This window comes from Gorilla gorilla, chromosome 13 (genome assembly GCF_029281585.2).
Source record: "Gorilla gorilla gorilla isolate KB3781 chromosome 13, NHGRI_mGorGor1-v2.1_pri, whole genome shotgun sequence".
In the NCBI taxonomy this organism is placed as follows: domain Eukaryota; kingdom Metazoa; phylum Chordata; class Mammalia; order Primates; family Hominidae; genus Gorilla; species Gorilla gorilla.
In genome coordinates, this window is record NC_073237.2 from 29,098,701 (window position 1) to 29,117,104 (window position 18,404).

The window sequence follows — 18,404 nt, forward strand, 5'->3', positions numbered from 1 at the left end:
CATAATTTAACTGTCATTCTATCACCCAGAAATAATAAATGCTGACATTGCTGATTTCCCTTACAAAACTTATTTTTAAAAACTTCAACATACTGTATTTTGTATTCTGCTTTTTTCACCTGTACCACATTGTAAACATTTTTTTAACACCATAAAATATTCTCTTTACATGGGTGACTGACAGTATCTGCATTATACTCCATTAAATGTATACCTACATGAACCATTTTATAAAACTATTTCCTTACTTTGGGCATTTGGGTTGTTTCTCACACCTTTGCTGTTACAAATCCTGCTGCAGTGAACGTCCTTTGCAGTATCCCCGTATTTTACACATGAAGAAATACAGAAAACCTGAAAAGTTCTCTCTTCCATAAAAGCAATGGGAAAATTGCCAAAAATTATAAGCATCAACATTTTCAGAATTCCAGAAAATAACCAGAGGCTTGCAACAATTCAAGGAGTAGATATTTAAAGAAAATGGCTGACATTCAGTAAGAACATCAAGCTACGTGATTTTAACTTACCCTAATCCAATCTCCTATACTCTAGCTGTGCAGCAGCCTTAAAACACATTCAAAGTAAAAACCAAGGAAGCTGACAGGCCCTGGAGAGGATAGAATGGCCTGGCATTTGGCAAAATGCCAGCCTTACTCCCAGAGAATTGTCATTAAGTTTACTTTTCTAATGGTTCCCTAGAAAACTCCACTTGCAAGGCTGTCTACATGTGATTGGATTTGGAGCTTGGCCAATATGAAAACATTTTCCCTGGCAGCTTTGTTGAAAACAATGGCAGGCAACTATTTAATCTTAAAGGTACCTGAGGCAGTGGAAAATACAAAACAGACTAACCAAAAACGTTAAGGAAAAGCTGGGCTGGACTAAGAGTTGTCCATTATGGTTCTGAAAAGCTCTGACAAATTATTGTGAGTCTATAATACCATGACAATGTGTAGAGCTATGCACATGCCCAGCACTATGTGCTTGCTCAGGAAAGCCCTAAGAAGGCCCTAACTTTATACCTCTGGCTTAACTTGAGAATGTATGCAACAAGAAGGTAAAGAGTTTGCAAATGCCTGTCTGAATTAAGTTGAAGACATGCAACGACACATATGCAGAGCCTCTCCACAAATTCCAGCTAACTAACTGGTTCTAGAAAACCAAGGAAGTCTCTGTTCAATCATTACCTGACCACTAAGCTGAGTGGAGAATTCACTGGCCACACATAACAATAATATTGACATTATATAATTAGGTAAAAGAAGTCAACAGTAATTACAACAGCAGCAGCAATGGCAACAACAAAAACCCTGGGGAAGAGGAGAATTGGATTTCTGCAGGTGCCACTGTATATTATTTAAATTTCTAGTTTTCAGCAAAATATTACAAGCTATGAACAAAGTATGGTCCATACAACAGGAGAAAAAAAAAGAATCAATAGAAACTGGAAACCTAAGTATTAAAGTTACTAGGCAAAGACTAAATCAGCTTATCTTTAAACCTTTAAACATTTCAAAGGACTAAAGAAAATCATGCCTAAAGAACTTAAAGGAAAGCATGAGAATGGTGTCTCACCCATAAATACTGAATATCAATAATGAGATAAATTATTTTTAAAAATCCACAAAAAGTGGTGGCTCATGCCTGTAATCCCAACACTTTGGAAGGCTCAGGCAGGTGGATCCCTTGAGCCCAGAATTTCAGACAAGCCTAGGCAAGGTAGCGAGACCCTACTCTACAAAAAATTTAAAAATCAGTCGGGTATGGTGGTGTCTGTGGTCCCAGCTACATAGGAGGCTGAGGTGGGAGGATCACTTGAGCCCAGGAGGTGGGGCTGCAGTGGGCTATGATCATACCACTGCACTCAAGGCTGGGCAACAGAGGAAGAGCCTGTCTCAAAAAAAAAAAAAAAAGAAAAAAGAAAAAAGAAAAAGAAAAAATAAAGGGGTTGGGGGTAGGAGGGGGAAGAGAGAGAGAGAGAGAGATTCTTAAGTTGTTAAGTACAAAAACTGTTGATTCTTTGAGACAGGGTCTTGCTCTGTCAGTCACCCAGGCTAGACAGAGTGCACTGGGTTATAGCTCACTGCAACCCTGACATTCTGGGCTCAAGCAATTCACCCACCTCAGCCACCTGAGTAGATGGGACTACAAGCATGCATCTCCAAGCCCAGCTAATTTTTTTATGGGGCTGGAGGTTTCATCATATTGCCCAGGCTGGGTCTCGAACTCCTGGGCTCAAGCAATCCCCATGCCTCGGCCTCCCAAAGTGCTGGGATTTACAGATGTGAGCCACCACAGCTGGCCTGTTCATTCCTTTTGATGACTAAATTTAAGAAGTACAAAAACTGAAATTAAAAAAAAAAATTAAGTGCTGAGCAACAGATTTGAGCAGGTAGAAGAAATAGTGAATTTGAAGATAGGTCAATTTATTGACCTTATTCTTTTTTCTTTTTTTTTTTTTTTGAGACAGAGTCTTGCTCTGTCACCAGGCTGGAGGGCAGTGGTGCAATCTCGGCTCACTGCAACCTCCACCTCCAGGCTCAAGTGATCCTCCTGCCTCAGCCTCCTCCTGAGTAGCTGGGACTACAGGGGCATGCCACCACGCCCAGCTAAATTTTTGTATTTTTTAGTAGAGACGGGGTTTCACCATGTTGGCCAGGATGGCGTTGATCTCTTGACCTCGTGATCTGCCTGCCTCGGCCTCCCAAAGTGCTGGGATTACAGACATGAGCCACTGCACTCGGCCTTATTGATCTTATTCTTTTAAGGGGGAGTAGTGGAAATCCCAATTTATAGCTGATTCATCAGGAGTATAGGTCTGCCACAGGCATCCAAAATGGAGGCAGTCTTTCTTGTGGGACTGAGTCCTTAACCTATAGAATCTGATGCTATCTCCAGGTAGACAGTGTCAACAATGAATTGAATTGGAGGACTAAGATAAGAGAGAAACTATAAAATTCTTAAAAGAAAACATAGGTGTAAATCTTCATAACCTTGCATTCACTAAGTTTTGTACACGTGACACCAAAATCACAAGGAACAAAAGTAAAAAGAAATGGGACACAATTAAAATTATTATTATTTTGAGGTGGAGTCTTGCTCTGTTGCCCAGGCTGAAGTGCAGTGGCATGATCTCAGCTCACTGCAACTTCCACTTCCTGGGTTCAAGCGATTCTCCTGCCTCAGCCTCTCGAGTAGCTGGGATTACAGGCATGTGCCACCACTCCTGGCTAATTTTTGTATTTTTAGTAGAGACGGGGTTTCACCATGTTGGCCAGGATGGTCTCAAACGCTTGACCTCAGGTGATCCGTCCACCTCAGACTCCCAAAGTGCTAGGATTACAGGTATCAGCCACTATCCTCGGCCCAAGGTTTCTTTTTCAGATGACAAAATGTACTCTAAAATTGATTTTGGTGATGGTTATACAACTTTGTGAATATGCTAGAAACCACTAAACTATATACTTTAATAAATGGGTGAACTGTATGACAGATGCATTAAAATCACAATAAAGCTGATTAGGGGGAAAAAAGGCTGGAGCCCAAACACCCAGGTCCCTCAAAGATCTTGATTTCTAAAATATCATTATTTGGCCGGCATGGTGGCTCACGCCTGTAATCTCAGCACTTTTGGAGCCCTAGGCAGGTGGATCACGAGGTCAGGAGTTCAAGACCAGCCTGGCCAAGATGGTGAAACCCCATCTCTAGTAAAACTAAAAATTAGCCAGGTGCAGTGGCAGGTGCCTGTAATCCCAGCTACTCGGGAGGCTGAGGCAGGAGAATTGCTTGAACCCGGGCGGGAGAGGTTGCAGTGAGCCGAGATCGCACCACTGCACTCCAGCCTGGGCGACAGAATGAGACTCCATCTCAAAAGATAAATAAAATCATATAAAATATCATTATTCAATAAAAGGAACCAGGGCCCTCTGGTGAAACACCTGATTCTAGATCTGTGGCAGGAAAAATAAAAGACAAGCCTAGAGCATCTTATAATGCCAAAAAGTAAGTGCTAAAGAAAACAAATTGGAGTATTTCAAAACAGCATAGGAGCCAACCTGCAAGAGCTCCTAATGGCCAAAACTAGAATAATCGAAGCTATAAAATACATAATGTAATACTGTTACCCAAAATATGAAATAAATATAAATGAGTACATACTGGTAAGTATTACTGAATGGAAAAATACTGGTGGAGAAGGGTCAAATCTTCCTTACAGTAGTACTACAAATAATCATAATCCACATTCAGGTGGTGAAGTTGAATTCCCCTTTCCTAGAGTGTGGGCTGGATTTAATGACTCACTTTCTAACAATAGAGTATGGAAAGAAATAGTAGCTCTACCATAGAGAAATCTGGCAGACATGTTAACCAAGTGATCAAGGTTAACATCACTAGCAGTAAATCATATTGGTATCATGACCTCCCTGATATGATGTAGTAAGAAAGGCACTTCATCTTTGTGGTATTCTTCCCCCAAAATCTATAACCCCATTCTAGTCATGAGAAAAACATCAGATAACCCAAATGGAGGAATATTCTACCAAACCTGACCCATCCTCTTCAAAAATTGTCAAGGTCACAAAAAATGAGGAAAGACGGAGAAATCATCAAAGACTGGAGGAGACTAAAAGACGAGGCAACTAAATATAGTGTGATATCCTGAAATGGACTCTGAAATAAGATGATGATATGGAGGCACAGGAGAATACAGAGTGAGTGCTAATGAGTATGGGGATTCTTTTTGAGATGATGAAATATTCTGGAGTTAGATGGTGGTGATGGCTGTACAACCATCTGAATATACTAAAAACCACTGAACTATATACTTTAAAAGGGTGAATTTTATGGTATATGAATTACACCTTAATTAATACATTAGTGCAGAAACTGGTGAAATCTAAACTAAACTAACTGGAGATTAGTTAATAAAGCTGGAGTGGCTATCTGAATAACAGAGAAAATATACTTTAGAACAAAAAATATTATCACAGATAAAGAGGGTAATTTCATAAGGGGATCAATTCACAAAGAAGACATAATATTAACTGTGTGTGCACTGGTAACAACAGAGCTTTAGAACACAAAATGATGTAACTAAAAACTTTTACCACCAAATGGAAAAACAGAAAAATGCAAAATTACAGTTGAAGATATCATCACTTCTCTCTCAGCAGTCTAAAGCAGCGGTCCCCAACCCTTTTGGCACCAGGGACTGATTTCATTGAAGACAATTTTTCCATGGACAAGAGGGCGGAGGAGTGGGAAGGGTAGTGAGGTGGGTGTTTCGGGATGAAACTGTTCCACCTCAAATCATCAGGCATTAGTCAGATTCTCATAAGGAACACTCAACCTAGATCCCTCACATGCCCAGTTCACAACAGGGTTCGCACTCCTTGAGAATCTAATGCCTGAGCTGATCTGACTGGAGGCTGAGCTCACCTCCTGCTGTGCGGCCTACTTCCTAACAGGCCACAGAGTGGTACCAGATCAGTATCGGGTAGGGACCCCTGGTTTAAAGTACAAGGAGACAAAAACTCAGTAAGGATATAGAAGACAATATGCCACCGAACAACAGCAGCATACAAATTATTTTTGTGGACACACACAACACGCACCAAGACATACCATATTCTGGAACGTACAACATCTATCTACAAAGTTTAAAGAAATGACATAATACATAGCATATTCTTTGGCCACAATGAATTAAGCTAGAAATTTTGATTTTCTAAATTCAAAGATATTTAGTAAATCCCCAAACATTTGGAAATTACATAACTGTACAAATCACAGTATAAAGAGGAAGCCACAAAGTTACTTAGAAAACTGTTTAATTGAACATGAAAAAAATGACAATGAAAATCTGTAACATACACCTAAAGCAATACTCAAATAGAAATTTTTAGAATTGCCTACACTGGAAAAAATGTAGGTCTCATTTCAATAATATAAGCTTCTACTTAAGAAATGAGAAAAATACAAAATTAGGCCAAGTGCAGTGGCTCACACTTATAATTCCAGCACTTAGGGAGGCTGAGGCGGGTGGATTGCTTGAGCACAGGAGTTGGAGAGCAGCCTGAGCAACATGGTAAGACCTCATCTTTACAAAAAATACAAAAAGTTGCCAGGCATGATGGTGCACCCCTGAGGTCCCAGCTACTTGGGAGGCTGAGGTAGAAGGATCACTACTTAAGTTTGGGAGGTTGAGGCTGCAGTGAATCATAATCTTGCCACTGCACTCCAGCCTGGGTGACAGAGTGAGACTCCGTCTCAAAAAAAAAAAAAAAATCAATCATAAGTAGTTTTAATGTGACCCTTCTGACTTTATTCTAGAAGTAGTTTTTTTTTTTTAAGATGGAGTTTCGCTCTGTCGCCCAGCTCACTGCAACCTCCACTTCCCAAATTCAAGCTGTTCTCTTGCCTCAGCCTCTGGAGTAGCTGGGATTACAGGCATGTGCCAACACGCCTGGCTAATTTTTGTTATTTTTAGTACACTTGGGGTTTCACCATGTTGGTCAGGCTGGTCTCGAACTCTTTATTTTATTTATTTTATTTGTTTTTGAGATGGAGTCTCACTCTATTGCCCAGGCTGGAGTGCAGTGGCACGATCTCGGCTCACTGCAAGCTCCGCCTCCCGAGTTCACGCCATTCTCCTGCCTCAGCCTCCCGAGTAGCTGGGACTAGAGGCGCCCTCCACCATGCCCGGCTACATTTTTTCTATTTTTAGTAGAGACGGGGTTTCACCATGTTAGCCAGGATGGTCTCGATCTCCTGACCTCGTGATCCGCCCACCTCGGCCTCTCAAAGTGCTGGGATTACAGGCATGAGCCACCGCCCCCGGCCTTATGATTGATTTTTTTAAAGCATCATGCCTAAAGTATGCTTACATTACCACTAGAAGAGGTAACATTGGTTGGTGTGCGTCTGGTAAGGCTATTTAAATTATACTAAGAACTCCTTCAGCGGAGTTTACAATCCTCAACTATTCAGCTGAAGTTAACATTCAGGGGGAATATCCTGCTGTAATGCTTCCCTGAGCAATTATACAATTTTATCTCTATCTCTATTACTTTACTTATTTTTCAGAACCTTATTAACTGTTTATTTACTTATTTATTTTTGAGATGGAGTCTTGCTCTGTCGCCCAGGCTAGAGTGCATTGGCGCAATCCTGGCTCACTGCAACCTCTGCCTCCCGGGTTCAAGCAATTCTCCTGTTTCAGTCTCCCGAGTAGCTAGAGGCGCATGCCACCACACCTGGCTAATTTTTGTATTTTTAGTAGAGACAGGGTTTCACCATGTTGGTCAGGCTGGTCTCGAACTCCTGACCTCAGGTGATCCACCTGCCTTGGCCTCCCAAAGTGCTGGGATTACAGGTGTGAGTCACCATGCCCAGCCCTTATTAACAATTTAAACATACTATTTCACATGTATATGGTGACCTATAGTTACCTATGTATTACCTCATACACGTATTTAATACTCCTACTTCAGCCAACTTGTCACTGAAATTTCTTTCCTTTTTGAAATTTTATGAAATAAGATATAACTTGCTGTAAACATATGAATATGAGATCTCATACCATTTCAGTTACATTCACAGAACAATATAACGATTTTAAAAGAAGAAGGGAAGGTACTAGAATCAGTAGCCCTGTGTTGTAGCCCCGGCATGATTCTTGACTATTTAATTTACATTTTTCTATCTTTTATTTGTCAGGCACAATTCTAAGCATTGTCTTTGCTAGGCCTCTGACCTTAGGTCAATTCATTTAAATCTCTAGATTTCAAGTTCCTTTTTATATAAAATGGCGAAAAACACTGACCCTAGGGAGTTATCATGAGGATCATATACGAATTTTAAGAGAACCTTCAAAAATGGATCCCAAGACACAATTATTTTTTATTTTTTAAGAGACAGGGTCTCACTATGTTGCCCAAACTCAAGACCTCAAGTGATCTTCCCACCTCAGCCTACTGAGTAGCTGGGACTACAGGGGTGTGGCACCACACCTGGCTCCAAGATAATCTTAAATCATCAAATCAAAGGTTAAATCATTATCATTGTATTCAGGAGCATTAATAAATATTAAAGTATTTTCCACAAGAAGTAAAAGGGAAAATAAAGTTCAATATATTAGAAAATTTGCTCTTACCCATTATAGATCTTAGTAATTTCAGGGTATGATGTGAACAAACTAAATTTATGAGAACAAGGGAAATGTAAACATTGACTGGATATTAAGGAATTATGAGCTTTTATAGTTGTGATAATAGTATTACAGTTAGGTCTCAAAAATACATGTTATTTAGTTGGTGCTGTAGTAATTCTCATTTAAAGTTTTTTAAAAAGTAAAACAAAACTTGGCCAGGCGCAGTGGCTCATGCCTGTAATCCCAGCACTTTGGGAGGTCGAGGCAGGTGGATCACAAGGTCACGAGTTCGAGACCAGCCTGGCCAATTAAAAAAAAAAAAAGGTAAAACAAAACATATTTTAAAAATACATTTTGAGGCCGGGTACAGTGGCTCATGCCTATAATCCCAGCACTTTGCGAGGCTGAGGCGGGAGGATCAACTTGAGCCCAGGAGTTCCAAACTAGCCTCAGCAACATAGCGCGACCCCCAACTCTACAAAACAATTCTTTAAAATTAGCCAGCCATGTTGGTGTGCACTTGTAGTCCCGGCTACTCAAGAGGCTGAGGTGGGAAGATCGCTTGAACCCAGGCTGCAGTGAGCTATGATCCTGACATTGCACCCCAGTCTGGGAGACAAGTCGAGACCCTGTCTTAAAACAAACAAACAAAAAAAAACTATTCTGAAATTTTCACAAATGAAATGAAAAGTAGAAATTAATTACAAAATAAAATGGAGGAGGGGGCGGGTAGGATAAAGATAATAATAATAATATATATACATAAATAAAAACAATGTGTGCATATATATTTCTTCACATGCATTATGTATATATTTAAAAAGACTGAAAAGACACATTCCTAACTATTAACAATGATCAGCTCAGGAACAGAGGGCAACGGAGGAAGAATGGGGCATTTAAAGAACTTTGTAACTTCTTTATGACTGATATAATAAACATGTTATTATTTTTATAAACTGAAAAAAGAAGATTTTTCACTTGTGAATCTTCTATACAATGGTCTGTACCTACTTTGCACTGAAAACTGACATCTGGAATGATACACTCAATTAAGTTTGAAAGTATAAAAACTAAGTTAAGGCTGGGCACGGTGGTTCACGCCTGTAATCCCAGCACTTTGGGAGTCCGAGGCAGGCAGATCACTTGAAGTCAGGAGTTCAGCACCAGCCTGGCCAACATGGTGAAACCCCATCTCTACTAAAAATACAAAAATTAGCCGGGCATGGCAGCGGGCACCTGTAATCCCAGCTACTTGGGCGGCTGAGACAGGAGAATTGCTTGAACTCGGGAAGCAGAGGTTACAGTGAGCAGAGATCGTGCCACTGCACTCCAGCCTGGGTGACAGAATGAAATTCCATCCAAAAAAAAAAAAAATTTTAGGCCAGGCACAGTGGCTGGTTCATGTCTGAAACCCTAGCACTTTGGGAGGCCAAGGCAGGCGGATCGCTTGAGCCCAGAAGTTCAAGTTCAGCCTGGACAACATGGTGAAACCCCAACTCCACACACACCGTAATTTTTTTTAACTTAGCCAGGCATGATGGCTTGAGCCTGTAGTCCCAACCACTCAGGGTGCTCAGGTGGCAGTATCCGCTTGAGCCTGGGAGGTCAAGTATGCAGTGAGCAGTGATGGTACCACTGCATTCCAGCCTGTGTGACAGAGCGAGACCTGGCCCCTCCCCAAAAAAAGTTTTAATATAAATTACAGGATATTTTTCATTCGAAATTGTGTACATATGAAATCTACAAGTTATAACTGAACTTCCTTAGGAAGTTTGATAGCCTTAGGGAGTCTTATGTTTAGGTCACATATGGAATTATCATCTTTACTCTGCAGTTATACAGCGCATATACATAAGCACTTGTTCTTTCTGCAATAACCTTTTATTCAAGTTATCAATAAACTTTTGCTTAATCATGCTATCTGTTAAACTGTAAAAATAATAACTTAGTAATAGTTCATTATATCTAGAAGTCACAGTTGGCTGTCCAGCCCTAAATGACCTAGGAGACATTTTACCATTGCTGTGCTAAGGGGTGGGGGAAAAAAACAGCAGCACAAAATTAAAAAGAAAAATTACTTTCATTTACCTACAGGTCCATTTAATTAAGTTAAAGTAGTATCTATGATATTAGATCTTTTTTTTTTTTTTTAAGACGGAGTCTTGCTCTGTCGCTCAGGCAGCAGTGCAGTGGCGCGACCTCCGCTGACTGCAACCTCCACCTCCCAGGCTCAAGCAATTCTCCTGTCTCACCCTCCCAAGTAGCTGGGATTACAGGTGCCTGCCACTACATCCAGCTAATTTTTGTATTTTTAGTAGAGATGAGGTTTCATCATGTTGGCCAGGCTGCTCTCAAACTCCTGACCCCAAGTGATCCATCTGCCTCAGCCTCCTAAAGTGCTGGGATTACAGGTGAGAGCCACAGAGCCCGGCCTGATATGAAATCTTAACCATTTATTTCTGAAACTGTTAAGCAAGTGTACTAAAGCGTATCTGCTAACCAAATTCATACACACACCAAACCTTTTTTTTTTTTTTGAGATGGAGTTTCGCTCTTGTTGCCCAGGCTGGAGTGCAATGGTGCGGTCTTGGCTCACTGCAACCTCCACCTCCCAGGTTCAAGCGATTCTCCTGCCTCAGCCTCCTGAGTATCTGGAATTACAGGCATGTGCCACCATGCCCTGCTAATCTTGTATTTTTAGTAGAGATGGGGTTTCTCCATGTTGGTCAGGTTGGTCTTGACCTCCCGACCTCAGGTGATCTGCCCGCCTTGGCCTCCTAAAGTGCCGGGATTACAGGCGTGAGCCACCATGCCTGGCGCCTCGATTTTTAAATATTGAAGTTTACCATTTAAAAAAATTATCATCTGTAACTTCCTCTCAATTTTGCTGTTAACCTAAAAACTGCTCAGAAAGAGGGTCTTTTTCTTCTTTTGAAACAAGGTCTCACTCTGTCACCAAGACCAGTGCCATGGCATGATCACAGCTCACTGCAGCCTCAATCTTCTGGGCTCAAGTGAACCTCCTGCCTCAGCCTCCCAAATAGCTGGAACTACAGGTATACACCACCATGCCTGGATAACTTTTTTTTTTTTTTTTTTTTTGGTAGAGATAGTTCCCCATGTTCCCCAGGCTGGTCTTGAACTCCTGGACTCAAGAGATCCTCCTGCCTCAGTCTCCCATGGTGCCTCATGCTTGTAATCCCAGCTTGAGCCACCATGCCCAGCTAAAAAATAGTCTTTAATTAAAAAAAATTATTCATGAGGTAAAGTTTTAAATTTGACCTATATATCAGCTGTCTCAAGAAATACAGGAAATAGGCCGGGTGCAGTGGCTCACACCTGTAATGCCAGCACTTTGGGAGGCTGAGGCAGGCGGATCACGAGGTCAGGAAATGGAGACCATCCTGGCTAACATGGTGAAAACACGTCTCTACTAAAAAAATACAAAAAATTAGCCATGCATGGTGGCACACACCTGTAGTCCCAGCTACTCAGGAGGCTGAGGCTGGAGAATTGCTCGAACCCGGGAGGTGGAGGCTGCAGTGAGCCAAGATCACGCCACTGTACTCCAGCCTGGGCGACAGAGCGAGACTCCGTCTCAAAAAAAATAAATACGGAAATGAATCTGAGACGTCACTCAATAGAAGCAATTGTTACAGAAGTTAATTACAATCTTGAGAGGCTCTTTTTCGGGCAACTCCTCACATCTTTTTTGACTAATACGCAAACTCATAAGAACAAGTACTTCCCCTAGTCCATCGCAAATAGAATTAAAAATAAATAAATAAAAAGAACAAGTACCTCCAAAATACATTTCTGTACCATTACCACATGTTCTCCCTAAAATGCCTGAACCACTCACAAGCATATCCTATTTAAATTAATTTTTAAAGTTTCAACTCACCCTGACAATGGACTAAGTGTACCCTCAATGAAATCACCGAACTCATCAGGCACCTATTTTTAGTTATACAAACACTATTTATGTAAATATTTTCACTTATTCAATTTCTCAACATATTGTTAACTGAAAACCAAACATGTTACCATGTACCAATATGAGAGGTAGGAAATAAACATATTTGGAACACTATGCCTGAATGGCTATGTTTTAATTAAAAGACAGGCATGCAAATAAATGATTACAAATTAAGTGCCTCAAATGAAATCTCTACTAGTTGCTAAAAGAGCACAGTGAAATAAATGCCTAATTCTGGCTGAGACATTCAGGTAAAATTTACAAAGGGGTACTACTTGAGCCAAGTATTGAGGCCAAGGTGAAAGGGACCTTACAGGCAAAGGGAAAAATAATGCAGAAAGGCTTACACATGTGAGCAGTTGGAATAAACACAAAACATATTTTTGAGACACATAGGAAGTATAGTCAATGAGACTCAGTAATTGATTTAATATTGGGATTGAGGAGAAAGAAAAATTCAAGGACAACTCTCAGTTTTCTATATTGAGGGAATAAGTGAACAATGACAGATCCAAGTAGTGATAAATAATACTCATTAAGTGCTTACTATATGTCAGCCATTGAGCTAACTGTATCACTTCATCACTCAGTTGTGAAATTAACAGTTAAGAAAATATAGACATAAATGCATATGACCTATTTATTGAAGAACAGATAATTTTCCAGTCATCTATGACTACCAAAAACCATTTTCCCATTTATCATTTTGTCTTCTTGAACCACTTTATTTCCTGGGTTTCTCCAATTTCACTGTCTCCTAATGCTCTAACTTTTCTACTCACTCGTTCTCATACTTCTTGGCTCCTCCCAAGATCCTCTTTTTAATTTAATGTACCCTCATCATAACTTTCCTTGGTTTCCTATTCTCCCCAAACGTAGCACATTATAAAAACAAAAGCCGGGCATGGTAACTCACACCTGTAATGTCACCATTTTGGGAGGCCGAGGTGGGCAGATCACCTGAGGTCAGGAGTTCGAGACCAGCCTGGCCAACTTGGTGAAACCCCATCTCTACTAAAAATACAAAAATTAGTTGGGAATGGTGGCATGAGCCTGTAATTCCAGCTACTGAGGAGTCTGAGGCAGGAGAATCGCTTGAACCCAGGAGGCAGAGATGGCAATGAGCCGAGAGTGTGCCACTGCACTCCAGCCTAGGTGACAAAGCGAGATTCGATTTCAAAAAAATAAAAATAAGGCTGGGCACAGTGGCTCATGCCTGTAATCTCAGCACTCTGGAAGGCCAAGGCGGGTGGATCACGAGGTTGGGACTTCAAGACCAGACTGACCAATATGGTGAAACCTAGTCTCTACTAAAAATACAAAAATTAGCTGGGTGTGGTAGCACATTCCTGTAATCCCAGCTACTCAGGAGACTGAGGCAGGAGAATCGCTTGAACCCAGGAGGCGGATGTTTCGGTGAGCTGAGATCGCGCCATTGCACTCCAGCCTGGGCAACAAAAGCGAAACTCCATCTCAAAAAAATAAAAAAACAAAAACAAAAAACAAAACAAAAAATAATTTAAAAATAAAAAATATCTAGGCAAAGATGTACCCTAAAATGCATAAGCAAAAAGTCATTAAAAAACATTATGTCCCGGCCAGGCACAGTGGCTCACGCCTGTAATCCCAGCACTTTGGGAGGCTGAGGTGGGCAGATCACCTGAGGTCAAGAGTTCCAGACGAGCCTGGCCAACATGGGGAAAACCCCGTCTCTACTAAATATACAAAATTAGCCGGGTGTGGTGGTGGGCGCCTGTAATTCCAGCTACTAGGGAGGCTGAAACAGGAGAATCACTTGAACCCGGGAGGCCTCAGAGATTGCAGTGAGCCGAGACTGCACCATTACACTCCAGCCTGGGCAACAAGAGCGAAACTCTGTCTCAAAATAAATAAATAAATAAAACATTGTACATGTAACTATGTAAAACCAAGTATAAACTGACTTGGAGCAAAATTTAGGTAACCCCCAATGTGCAGTATTAAATAAATTTTGTTATCCTACTAATTATTTTCAGATGGAATTTCAGCAATGACAAAAAAAATTACATGTTTTTGTTTGTTTTGAGACAGGGTCTCTTGCCCTGGCGGGAATACAGTGGCACAATCTGGGCTCATTGCAGCCTCGACCTCCCGGGCTCAAGCAATCCTCCTACCTCAGCCTCCCAAGTAGCTAGGACTAGACGCCTGCACCACCACACCCAACTAGTATTTTTCATTTTTAGTAGAGACGGGATTCTGCCATATTGCCCAGGCTGGTCTTGAGCTCCCAAGCTCAAGCAATCCACCCACCCCAGTCTCCCAAAGTGCTGAGATTATAGGCGTGAGCCACCATGCCTGGCCAAAAAACAATTACATATGAATAATGAAATATATCCCAATTATTCCTGCTACCTATTTACTAACATACTATTAAGTAGGTGAAAAAGTTTCCTAGTCCTAAATACAATTGTACTTGGTAATAGCTCAGCTAATGGCAAATGTAGTGGTTACTGTTGTATTTGGATTTGTGCCTGGATTTAGTGTAAAATGAGGATATTCCCACTGCTGAGTTTTTCTGCTACGTCATCAGATCACATCTGCCATAGGATGTTTCCAACATAACATCAGCAAAAGCAATCAAGACATATTTTTGGGGGGGAGGGTAGAGCAGGTTTTCATTTTTCCAAAAATTGCACCAAGGTAAAGCAAAGCTCTAGCTGAGGCGGGAGTGTTGTGTAGGCATTAGCAGTGCTGCCCTTGTTATGCAATCCTTGGACAGCAGCGCAACCCCAAGAAAAGGGTGGTTAAAACATGCTTTCTTATTAACTCGCTGAAAGTGTCAAAAGTCTGCCAGCTTCAAATCTTTAAAATGTTCAATAATAGTATGTGGGAAAAAAAAGTGTGTGTACACACACACATCCCCTCGTAAGGCTATATAATGTGCTGCAGGTTTTAAGGTCAAACTGACAGAAGGGCTGGGATCCTGGCTAAGCCCCACCCTTAAGTTTGCCCTAAGTGAAAACAGCTGACCCTATTTTTCAGCCCAAATGTTGCCTTTTTGGCCTGCCCCGCCCCTATCCTGTGCCCATAAAAAGACTTCAGCTGGCAGAGCAACGCAGGCGGCTGAGTGTCAAGGATACAAGCAGCTGAGCAAAGGAAAAATTCGGCTATCTTCAGACAGTGCGGCTTCGGAGAGGGGCCTGCCAGAGACAGCCCAGCTTCAGGGAAAGATCACCTTCCCATCCCCTTTCCAGCCTCCCTTTCCGCTGAGAGCCACCCACTGCTCAATAAAGTCTTCTGCATTCATCACCTTTCAAACAGTTCGTGTGAGCTGATTCTTCCTGGACACCGAACAAGAGCAGGGTGCCGAGAGGACAGGGGCCACCATCCTGACTGACCCTCCACTGAGGTGGCTGGCACTTGGCAGGCCCTGTCTTGCTCTGTTACCCAGGCTGGAGTATCGTGGCACGATCTCAGCTCACTGTAGCCTCTACCTCCCAGGTTCAAGCAATTCTCCTGCCTCAGCCTCCCAAGTAGCTGGGAGTACAGGCGCATACCACCACGCCCAGCTAATTTTGGATTCAGGAGACTGAGGAAGGAGAATGGCGTGTACCCAGGAAGCAGAGCTTGCAGTGAGCAAAAGACTTGAACAGGCATTTCACAAAAGAGGATATCTAAATGCCAGTAAATAAATTCAGTTAATATGGTGTTCAACATCATTAGTCATCAAGGAAATGCAAATTAAAAGCAAAATACCTAAAATGAAAAAGACTGGCAAAGATGCAAAACTACCATAACTCTCATATAGTGCTTATAGGAATGTAGAACAGGTACAACCAGCTTAGAAAACTGGCAATCTTACTACACCTGTACATATATGTATCCTAAGGTTCAAAAAGTCCACTCCTTAATAAATATTTTCACCAAAATACAAAAACTGAAATGTTCATAAATAGGAATATACATACAGACAAAGTCTGAAACTACCCAAATGACCCTCAATAGGAGAATGGATGAAGTGGAAGAGTCATTTATAGATTACTACCTAGCATGAGAACAAATGATCTACAAATACACATAATGTGGATAAATCACATCAACATATATGACAAAGAAGCCTGACACAAAAGAGATTCAAAAGATAAAAAAAATTATGGCCGGGCACGGTGGTTCACGCTTGTAATCCCAGCACTTTTGGAGGCCGAGGTGGGCAGATCACAAGGTCAGCAGATTGAGACTGAAATGGTGAATTTTATGTTATATATATTTTACCACCAAAAAAACCAGGAATATTTAGGACATTGGAGGGGACAAAAGTTTTAAAATAGGACACAAAAAGTAATATCCATAAAAGAAAACATTGATAATTCTGATTTTATTAAAACCAAGAACTTCTGTTTCATCGAAAAAATCATTAAAACAGGGAACAAGCAAGCCAGAGTGGAAGAAGTTATTCACAATACATGTATGTGGATTCACATACACAATCCAACAAATGATTTAATATGCACAGTATATAAAGAACTCCTATGAATAAAGAGTATGACTCTATTATGAAATTCAAGAATAAGCAAAATTAATTCATACTGTTAGAAATTAGGATAGGGATTATCCTGGGAGATGGGAAGATGGTTCTGTAAGAGAACACAAGAAAGGGCTTCTTGTAGTATGGGCAATTTTCTTTTTTCATGATCTGAAGACTAGATATACAGATGCCCCAGTGTGTGAAAATCCACCAATTGCTATATTTATGACACATACAACTTTCTACCTTCACATGTTTTGATCAAATTAAAAATGTTGGCTGGGTGCGGTGACTCACGCCTGTAATCCCAGTACTTTGGGAAGCCTAGGCGGGTGGATCGCCTGAAGTCAGGAGTTCGAGATCAGCCTGACCAACAAGGTGAAACCCCGTCTCTACTAAAAATACAAAAATTAGCCAGGCGTGGTGGCAGGCACCTGTAGTCCCAGCTACTCGGGAAGCTGAGACAGGAGAACTGCTTGAACCTGGGAGGTGGAGGTTGCAGTAAGCTGAGATCACGCCACTGCACTCCAGCCTGGGTGAGGGAGCAAGACTGTGTCTCAAAAAAAAAAAAAAAGTTAATTACATTTCAGTTAAGTATGATAACCATGTGTATTTAAAGAGATTTTATACTCTGTCAGAGTTCAGGGATGAATTACTGATAAGCACATTAGAAAACTAAATGTGAGCCGGGCACCAGTGACTCACGCCTGTAATCTCAGCACTTTGGGAGGCTGAGGTGGGTGGATCACCTGAGGTCAGGAGTTCGAGACTAGCCTGGCCAACATGGTGAAGCCCCATCTGTACTAAAAATACAAAAATTAGCCGAGTGTGGTGGTGGGCACCCGTAATCCTAGCTACTCAGGAGGCTGAAGCAGGACAATCACTAGAACCTGGGACGTGGAAGTTACAGTGAGCCGACATCACTCCACTGCACTCTAGCCTGGGCAACAAGAATGAGACTCCATCTCAAAAAAAAAACAAAACAAAACAAAAAAAAACACAAACAAAAAAACTAAATGTGGAGGGATGAAGAGGAATTCCAGCAAAAACAAAAAACAAAACACCACACTACACGTGAAAGAAAAGGTAATAATGGTGTATGACATGGTTCAACCGGAACTATTATTTACATAGTTATATTAATGTAAACACTGAAAATTAGTCTAAATTAAAACTATAACTACTGGAAATATGGGGAGGTAATGAGTATGTTTATGGGATGGGGTGTTACAGTAATGAGAGAAATCCTCATCTTCCACAGTAGAAGTATGATAGTTAACAACTAGAAATTTTAAAAATGAAAAACGGCATTTAAAATATTTAGAAGGCCAGGCGTGGTGGCTCACGCCTGTAATCCCAGCACTTTGGGAGGCCAAGGCAGGCAGATCACGAGGTCAGGAGTTCAAGACCAGCCTGGCCAATATGGTGAAACCCCGCCTCTGCTAAAAAATACAAAAATTAGCCAGGCATGGTGGTGCACTCCCAGCTACTCGGGAGGCGGAGGCAAGAGAATCGCTGAACCCAGGAGGTGGAGGTTGCGGTGAGTGAGCCGAGATCACACCACTGCACTCCAGCCTGGGCAACAGAGCAAGACTCTGTCTTAAAAAAATAGATAGATAGATAGATAGATAGATAGATAGATAGATAGATAGATAGATAGATAGAGAGAGAGAGACAGAGAGAGAGAGAGAGAGAGAGAGAGAGAGGCAGAAAGGAAGTAAGTTGGGCACAGTGGCTCACACTGCAATCCCAGCACTTTGGGAGGT

At 41.3% G+C, this 18,404-nt stretch overlaps 1 protein-coding gene and 1 non-coding gene across 3 annotated transcripts in view; both read right to left on the reverse strand.

Moving 5' to 3' along the window:
- Positions 1-18,404, reverse strand: part of UBE2R2 (ubiquitin conjugating enzyme E2 R2) — a 97,785-nt gene that overhangs the window by 31,187 nt on the left and 48,194 nt on the right. The window lies entirely within an intron of this gene.
- On the reverse strand, positions 14,793-14,918 carry LOC115932694 (U4atac minor spliceosomal RNA). Its single transcript, XR_004068903.1, has one exon. It is a non-coding gene; the product is annotated as a U4atac minor spliceosomal RNA (small nuclear RNA).